This window comes from Gopherus evgoodei, chromosome 10, assembly GCF_007399415.2.
Source record: "Gopherus evgoodei ecotype Sinaloan lineage chromosome 10, rGopEvg1_v1.p, whole genome shotgun sequence".
Taxonomy (NCBI): domain Eukaryota; kingdom Metazoa; phylum Chordata; order Testudines; family Testudinidae; genus Gopherus; species Gopherus evgoodei.
Window position 1 is genome coordinate 49,442,533 of NC_044331.1, and position 9,423 is coordinate 49,451,955.

Genomic DNA, 9,423 nt, shown 5'->3' on the forward strand with positions numbered 1-9,423 from the left:
GATATCTGTGCCCCCCAGAAACCCCCTGAACCCCCCAGGAACCACTCCAACCTGGACATAGATATCTGTGCCTCCCAAAAAAACCCTAAGTCCCCCAGGGACCCCTAGAGCATGGAGATAGGTATGTCTGCCGTCTGCAAAACCCTCTAATCCTCCCCGGAACCTCTCCAGCCTGGACGTACATATCTGTGCCCCCACAAACCCCCTAAGCCCCCTGGGACCGCTCCAGCCTGGATGTAGGTATCTGTGCCCCCCTGGTGCCCTAAGCCCCCCCCCCCCGAATCCCTATAGCCTGGACGTAGGTATCTGTGTCCCCTACAATAACACTAAGCCCCCCCCAGGGACCCTTCCAGGACATACATAGGTATCTGTGCCCCTCACAAAGTCCCTAACCCCCCAGAGATTACTGTGCTCTCCACAACCCCCTAAGCTGTCCAGGGAACCCTCCAGCCCGGATGTAGGTATTGGTGTCCTCCACGAAGCCTCTAATCCCCACCAGGACTTCTAGAGCCTGGACACAAGTACCTATGCCCCCCCACAACCCTCCTAACTCCCCAGGGGTCCCGACCATCCTGGACGTAGTGATCTGTGACACTACGAACTCCCTTAAGCTCCCCGGAATGCCTCCAGCCTGGATGTAGCTATCTGTCCCTTCCATAACCCCTAAGCCCCCCAGGGATCTCTACAGCCTCTACATAGGTGTGATGCTCTGTGCATTACCCTGCCTGGCCACATGGTGCCACTGTTACTCCGTGAGGGAAATGCTCTGTGCATTACCCTGCGTGGCCACACGGTGTCACTGTTGCTCCATGCGGGAAATGCTCTGGGCATTACTGTGATGGAGTGGGGACTGTCTGTGTGGGGGATGGAAGAGCAAGGGGTGACTTTAGGTGAGGGACAGGACCTAAGCCTGTAACTTGAGCTAGGCAGGGGGGAGCGGGTCAGCACCTTTGCCCAGGAAGCTGGACAAAGGAAGGGGCCAGCTGGAGGGAGTTAGTTCAGTTTTGGTTTGGAGCTGGGTTGTTGGAATTCAGGGAATCCCAAACTGAGAAATAAGCTTCCTGAACCCCCAGAAGGACTCGATTGAGGGGTCCTGGTTGTGCACAAAAGCTCTGCTGTATCCTTTGTTCCTGTTGGCCAAAAAAACCTTCTGTTTTACTGGCTGGCTGAGTCACTGTGTGTCCCAGGAAAAGGTGTGCAGGGCCTGATTCCACCACACTCTGTGACATCCCCTAAGCCCCTCTGGGACCCCTACAGCCTGGACATAGGTATCTGTGGCCCCAACCAAACCCCTGAGCCCCCCAGGGACCCCTACAGCCTGGACCTAGGTATCTGTGCCCCCCACGAACCCCCAAAGCCCCCCAGGGACACCCTACAGCCTGGCCATAAGTATCTCTGCCCCTCACGAACCCCCTAAGCACCCCAGGGACCCCTACAGCCTCAAAATAGGTATCTGTGCCCCCCACAACTCCCTAATACCCCCAGAACCCCTCCAGCCTGGATGTAGATATTTGTGATCTCCAGGAACCCCCTAAGCCCTCCCCAGGACTTCATCCTGGACATACGTATCTTTGAACCCCCACAAGCCCCCTGTCAAAACCTAGTCCCAGATTTGGACCTTAGCATCCAAAATATGGGGGTTAGCATGAAAAATCTCCAAGCTTAGTTACCAGCTTGGACCTGGTACTGCTGCCATCACCCAAAAAATTAGAGTGTTTTGGGGCACTCTGGTCCACCCGAAACCCTTCCCTGGGGACCCCAAGACCCAAACCCTTGAGTCTCACAACAAAGGGAAATAAATCTTTTCCCTTCCCCCCCTCCAGGTGCTCCTGGAGAGATACACAGAAGCAACCTCCGTGAATCTAAGCAGAGGGAGTCCACCCTCTGTAATTCCAGTCCTGGAAACAAAAGCACTTTCCTCTTCACCCAGAGGGAATGCAAAATCAGGCTAGTAAATCTAACACACACAGACCTCCCCCTGACTTCTTTCTCCCACCAATTCCCTGGTGAGCTGCAGACCCAATTCCCTGAAGTTCCCCACTAAAGAAAAACTCCAACGGGTCTTAAAAGAAAGCTTTATATAAAAAAGAAAGAAAAATACATACAAATGGTATCTTTGTATTAAGGTGACAAATACAGGGTTAATTGATTAAAAGAATATTGAATAAACAGCCTTATTTAAAAGAATACAATTTAAAGCACTCCAGCAACTATAGACAAGTAAATACAAAAGAAAAAACCAACTTTGTACTTACAACTTGGAAACCTAAGATTAGAAAGCAGGAAATAGAAATCCTTCTCATAGCTGAGAGAGAGGCAGACAGACAGACAAAGAACTCAGACGCAAACTTTCCTCCACCCAGAGTTGAAAAAATCCGGTTTCCTGATTGGTCCTCTGGTCAGGTGCTTCAGGTTACTTTTTTTGTTTCAGGTGAAAGAGACATTAACCCTTAGCTATCTGTTTATGACACGCCCCCTAAATTGCAGACAGTGGGGAAGCTCACTGGAGGCGATTTCCTTCTAGAACTTTGAAAATAAACAGATTAATACAACACATGCACCTTTACATATACCACTAAGTATATAACTAACAGACTTCTACATTTTAAGAACACTTTTTAACTACTGAATTCTGGGAAACTTTCACGGGAGAGTGCATCAGCTACTTTGTTAGAAGCTCCTGTGATATGCTGAATTTCAAAATCAAAATCTTGGAGAGCTAAACTCCAACAAAGAAGTTTTTTGTTGTTCCCCTTGGCAGTATGAAGCCACTTTAGTGCAGCATGGTCAGTTTGTAGCTGGAACCGCCGTCCCCAAACATATGGGCGTAGCTTTTCCAGGGCGTACACAATGGCGTAGCATTCCTTTTCACTGACTGACCAGTGACTTTCCCTCTCAGACAGTTTCTTGCTGAGAAACACGACAGGATGGAAGTTGTGATCTGTTGCTTCCTGCATGAGCACTGCTCCTATACCACGCTCAGATGCATCTGTGTTTACTAGGAATGGCTTGTCAAAGTCCGGGGCCCTGAGCACAGTGTCAGACATGAGCGTTGCCTTAAGTTGGGTAAAGGCCTTTTGACACTCATTAGTCCACTTAACTGCATTTGGCTGGTTCTTTTTGGTCAGGTCGGTCAGTGGGGCAGCGATTTGGCTGTAGTGTGGTACAAATCACCTGTAGTACCCGGCCAAGCCTAAGAAGGATTGGACCTGCTTCTTGGACCTTGGGACAGGCCACTTTTGGATAGCATCCACCTTGGCCTGTAGGGGGTTTATGGTTCCTCGACCCACCTGGTGCCCCAGGTAAGTCACTCTGTTTTGGCCTATTTGACACATTTTGGCCTTAACAGTTAGTCCGGCCTGCCTGATGCGCTCAAAGACCTTTTCCAGGTGTAATAGGTGTTCGGGCCAGGAATCCGAAAAAATGGCCACATCATCGAGGTAGGCAACTGCAAATTCTCCCAGTCCTGCTAGTAGACCATCTACCAGCCTCTGGAAGGTGGCGGGTGCATTTCGAAGGCCAAAAGGAAGGACATTGAATTCATACACCCCCACATGGGTGACGAATGCTGACCTCTCCTTGGCAGGTTCATCTAGCGGTACTTGCCAGTACCCCTTGGTTAAGTTTATTGTAGAGATGAACTGAGCACGTCCCAACTTTTCCAATAGCTCATTGGTGCGAGGCATTGGATAGTTGTCCGGACGAGTTACTGCATTTAGCTTACGGTAGTCCATGCAAAAGCGTATTTCCCCATCTGGTTTGGGTACCAGAACCACTGGAGATGCCCATGCACTGGTAGATGAGCAGATTATACCCATCTGTAGCATGTTCTGGATCTCCTGTTCTATAGCAGCTTGGGCGTGAGGAGACACCCGGTAGGGTGGGGTTCTAATGGGGTGAGCATTACCTGTGTCAATGGAGTGGTAGGCTCGTTCAGTCCATCCTGGGGTGGCTGAGAACAATGGGGCAAAGCTAGTGCACAGCTCCTTGATTTGTCGCCACTGAAGACGTTTCAGGGTGGTTGAGAGATTCACCTCTTCCACGCCACCGTCTTTTTTCCCATCGTAGTAGACACCGTCAGGCCACTCAGCATCATCTCCCTGGACTGTAAACTGACAAACCTGTAAGTCTCTGGAATAGAAAGGCTTGAGAGAATTAACATGGTACACTCTGGGCTTTAGGTAGGAATTGGGAAATGCTATGAGGTAGTTCACAGTTCCCAGGCGCTCTTGGACCATGAATGGCCCTTCCCATGATGCTTCCATCTTATGGGCCTGTTGCACCTTCAAGACCATAACCTGGTCTCCTACCTTGAAGGAACGTTCTCTGGCATGTCTGTCATACCAGGCCTTTTGCTCTTCCTGAGCATCCTTTAGGTTCTCTCTAGCAAGGGCTAAAGAGTGTCGGAGGGTGCTTTGTAGGTTGCTAACAAAGTCCAGAATGTTAGTTCCTGGAGAAGGCCTAAACCCCTCCCATTGCTGCTTCACCAGCTGTAATGGCCCCTTAACCTCGTGACCATACACAAGTTCAAATGGTGAAAACCCTAAACTGGGATGTGGTACAGCCCTGTAGGCAAACAGCAACTGCTGCAACACTAGGTCCCAATTAGTGGAGTATTCATTGACGAATTTACGTATAATGGCCCCCAAAGTTCCATTAAACCTTTTCACCAGGCCATTGGTTTGATGGTGGTATGGGGTGGCAACCAAGTGGTTCACCCCATGAGTTTCCCACAGTTTTTCCATGGTCCCTGCCAGGAAATTAGATCCTGAATCTGTAAGGATGTCGGAGGGCCAACCTACCCTGGCAAAAATGTCTGTTAGGGCCAGGCACACAGTGTTAGCCCTGGTGTTGCCTAGAGCTATTGCTTCCGGCCATCGGGTAGCAAAGTCCACTAAAGTCAGTACGTGGTGCTTTCCTTTGGGTGTCTTTTTTGGAAAAGGACCCAGAATATCCACAGCTACTCGCTGAAATGGGACCTCAATTATGGGGAGTGGCTGGAGAGGGGCCTTGACCTGGTCTTGGGGTTTTCCCACTCTTTGGCATACCTTACAAGACCGGACATACTTGGCAACATCCTTGCCCATCCCCTCCCAGTGGAAGGACTTCCCCAACTGGTCCTTGGTTCTGTTCACCCCAGCATGGCCACTGGGATGATCATGGGCTAAGCTTAAGAGCTTCCCCTGGTACTTAGTTGGAACCACCAACTGTTTTTGCGGCTGCCATTCTTCCCGGTGTCCACCAGAAAGAATCTCCTTGTATAAAAGTCCTTGGTCTATAACAAACCGGATCGGTGAGAAGAGCTGAGAGGTGGTGGGGTGCTCCGTGCCGCTGCCCAAGCTTTCTGAAGGCTGTCATCTGCTTCCTGCTCAGTCTGGAACTGTTCCCTTGAGGCTGGGGTCACCAGTTCTTCCTCAGACTGTGGACTTGGGCTTGGTCCCTCTGGAAGCGATGTAGGTGATGGGGTTGTTTCCGTTGCTGGTGAACCGCTCTCCGCTGGTGCACCGGAGGGTATTTCAGGCTCTGGCTGAGCCTTTTGAGTATGGCTGACTGTTGCTTCTGCCAGTTTTGGCTCGCTGGCGTCCTCTGGTGTTGAGTTTGAAGATGAGGTTGCAATTGCTGGTGCTGGTTGCTGTTTCAGTTCCGGGCCTGGGACTGGAGGTGCTGTGGCGGTTTCAGTGGTTTGCATGGAATCCGGGTCCACTACCTCTGTCTGGGTCTCTGGTAACACAGACAGGGCGTCTGTGGACGGCTTGGGAAAAGGAATGGATCTGGAAGCTTGCCTGGTTTGACTACGTGTAACCAGTCCCACTCGCTTGGCCCGCTTCACCTGGTTGGCCAAGTCTTCCCCCACTAGCATGGGGATAGGATAATTCTCATAGACTGCAAAAGTCCACATTCCTGACCAGCCTTTGTACTGGACAGGCAGTTCAGCTGTAGGCAAGTCTACAGCTTGTGACATGAAGGGGTAAATTGTCACTTGGGCCTTTGGGTTGATGAATTTGGGGTCTACGAAGGATTGGTGAATAGCTGACACTTGTGCCCCCATGTCTCTCCACGCAGTAAACTTCTTTCCGCCCACTCTCAAATTTTCCCTTCGCTCCAAGGGTATTTGAGAGGCATCTGGGCCTGGGGATCTTTTGTGTGATGGTGGTGTAATGAATTGCACTCGCATGGTGTTCTTTGGACAGTTGGCCTTGATATGTCCCAGTTCATTACACTTAAAGCATCTTCCATCTGATGGATCACTGGGCCGAGGTGAGTTACTGGAGACTGGTGAGGTGGAAGAATAGGGCGTCTGTGGCTTTACTTGAGTTGTATGTGGGGTCTTTGGCTGTCCTCGGTTGTAGGGTTTACGGTCGGTGTGCCCCCTGGGGTATTCGTTCCCCTTGACCGTAGCTTTCTTGCTTTTTGCCACTTCCATCCATCTGGCTCCAATCTCCCCTGCCTCAGCGAGATTTTTGGGTTTTCCATCTTGTATGTACCGTGTGATGTCCTCAGGAACACCATCCAAGAACTGCTCCATTTGTATGAGGAGGTGCAGTTCTTCCAAGGTTTTAACATTGTGTCCTGATATCCAGGCCTCATAATTTTTCCCAACATAGTAGGCGTGTTTGGGAAATGACACATCTGGTTTCCACTTTTGGGTTCTGAAACACCGACGGGCATGATCCGGGGTTATCCCCATTCTCTATCTGGCCTTGGTTTGAAAAAGTTTATAGTCGTTCATGTTCTCCTTAGGCATTTCAGCTGCCACCTCTGCTAAAGGTCCACTGAGCTGTGGCCTCAATTCTACCATGTACTGGTCTTCAGGGATGCTGTACCCAAGACAGGCTCTTTCAAAATTTTCCAAGAAGGCCTCGGTGTCATCACCTGCCTTGTAGGTGGGAAATTTCCTGTGCTGTGGAACAATAATTGGCGAAGGGTTGTTAGGATTGGCTGGAGCAGGTTGCTTAGCCTTTTCTAATTCCATGAGCTGTCGGTGGGTCTCCCTCTGTTTTTCCAACTCTCGTTGGTGGGCTGCATTGTTGGCTTCTTCTTGTTTTGGTAGCCTTTCCATCTCTTGTTTGTGAGTTGCCTCATCTCTAGCCATCTGTGTTCTGAGCAGTTTTATCTGTTTTTCCATGGCTTCGAGCTGTACTGCCTCTGGTTTTTGTGACATCTTGTTTTCTTGTGTTGGTGTGCCCTCCGGTGTTTATCTTCTGAACTGCAGGCTCTGTTGCCTCCTGGGGTCTGCCTAGGCACAGTGCCTTTTTTCCTTTCTTCCTTTAGGTAGTCTTTCAATGTAAGGTAAACCAGAAAAACCACTTTATTTGCATGTATATAGTGCTGGTATCTGCCTCCTAATGGGAGTGCTATTGTCACAAAAGACCTGTTTGTCACAGCTTAATGGTTTCTTGCTTAATATGCAAGCCACAACTGCCAGAGAGAGCAGAGGAAAAAAAAATTCTCTCTGGTTCCTTTTTAAAACCAAACTGTTTCTCTCTGCTAAAAAGCCCCTAGCAGAGAGAAGAAAAATATAATATTCCTACTGGCTTCTGGATTCTATCCCACCACTGCCACTCATGTCAAAACCTAGTCCCAGATTTGGACCTTAGCGTCCAAAATATGGGGGTTAGCATGAAAAATCTCCAAGCTTAGTTACCAGCTTGGACCTGGTACTGCTGCCACCACCCAAAAAATTAGAGTGTTTTGGGGCACTCTGGTCCACCTGAAACCCTTCCCTGGGGACCTCAAGACCCAAACCCTTGAGTCTCACAACAAAGGGAAATAAATCTTTTCCCTTCCCCCCCTCCAGGTGCTCCTGGAGAGATACACAGAAGCAACCTCCGTGAATCTAAGCAGAGGGAGTCCACCCTCTGTAATTCCAGTCCTGGAAACAAAAGCACTTTCCTCTTCACCCAGAGGGAATTCAAAATCAGGCTAGTAAATCTAACACACACAGACCTCCCCCTGACTTCTTCCTCCCACCAATTCCCTGGTGAGCTGCAGACCCAATTCCCTGAAGTTCCCCACTAAAGAAAAACTCCAACGGGTCTTAAAAGAAAGCTTTATATAAAAAAGAAAGAAAAAATACATACAAATGGTATCTTTGTATTAAGGTGACAAATACAGGGTCAATTGCTTAAAAGAATATTGAATAAACAGCCTTATTCAAAAGAAAACAATTTAAAGCACTCCAGCAACTATAGACAAGTAAATACAAAAGAAAAAACCAACTTTGTACTTACAACTTGGAAACCTAAGATTAGAAAGCAGGAAATAGAAATCCTTCTCATAGCTGAGAGAGAGGCAGACAGACAGAGAAAGAACTCAGACACAAACTTTCCTCCACCAAGAGTTGAAAAAATCCGGTTTCCTGATTGGTCCTCTGGTCAGGTGCTTCAGGTTACTTTTTTTGTTTCAGGTGAAAGAGACATTAACCCTTAGCTATCTGTTTATGACACCCCCTAAGATCCATAGGGCCCCCACAAGCCTGGTTGTAGGTGTGTGTATGCCACACAAACCCCCTAAGCTCCCCAGGGCCCCTTCAACCGGGACATAGATATCTGCGCAACGACAACTCCTTAAGTCCCCTAGAGACCCCTCCATATGTAGGTTTCTGTACCCCTCACCAACTCCCTAAACCCCCAGGGACTACTACAGCCTGGACGTATGTATCTGTGCTCACCACAACCCCCTAAGCCTTCCAGGCCCCTCTCCAGCCTGGACGTAGATATTTGTGTCCCCCATGAAGCCCATAATCCCCACCAGAATGCCTCCAGCCTGGACATAGCTATCTGTGCCCCCACGACCCCTAAGCCCCCCAGGGATCTCTACAGCCTGTACATAGGTGTAAAAGCAGCAAAGAATACTGTGGCACCTTATAAACTAACAGACGTTTCGGAGCATGAGCTTTCGTTGGTGAATACCCACTTCATCAGATGCATGACGAACTACATAGGTGTGATACTCTGTGCATTACCCTGTGTGGCCACATGGTGTCACTGTTCCTCTATGAGAGAAATGCTCTGTGCATTACCCTGCTTCGCCACAGTGTCACTGTTGCTCCATGCGGGAAATGCTCTGGGCATTACTGTGATGGAGTGGGGACTGTCTGTGTGGGGGATGGGAGAGCAGCGGGTGACTTTAGGTGAGGGACAGGACCTAAGCCTGTAACTAGAGCTAGGCAGCGGGGAGGGGGTCAGCACCTTTGCTCGGGAAGCTGGACACAGGAAGGGGCCGGCTGGAGGGAGTTAGTTCAGTTTTGGTTTTGGTCTGGGTGGCTGGAATTCAGGGAATCCCAAACTGGGAATGAAATTTCCTGAACCCCCAGAAGGACTCGATTGCAGGGTCCTGCTTGTGCCTCCAAGCTCTGATGTAACCTGCATTCCTGTTGTCCAATAAACCTTCTGTTTTACTGGCTGGCTGAGTCACTGTGTG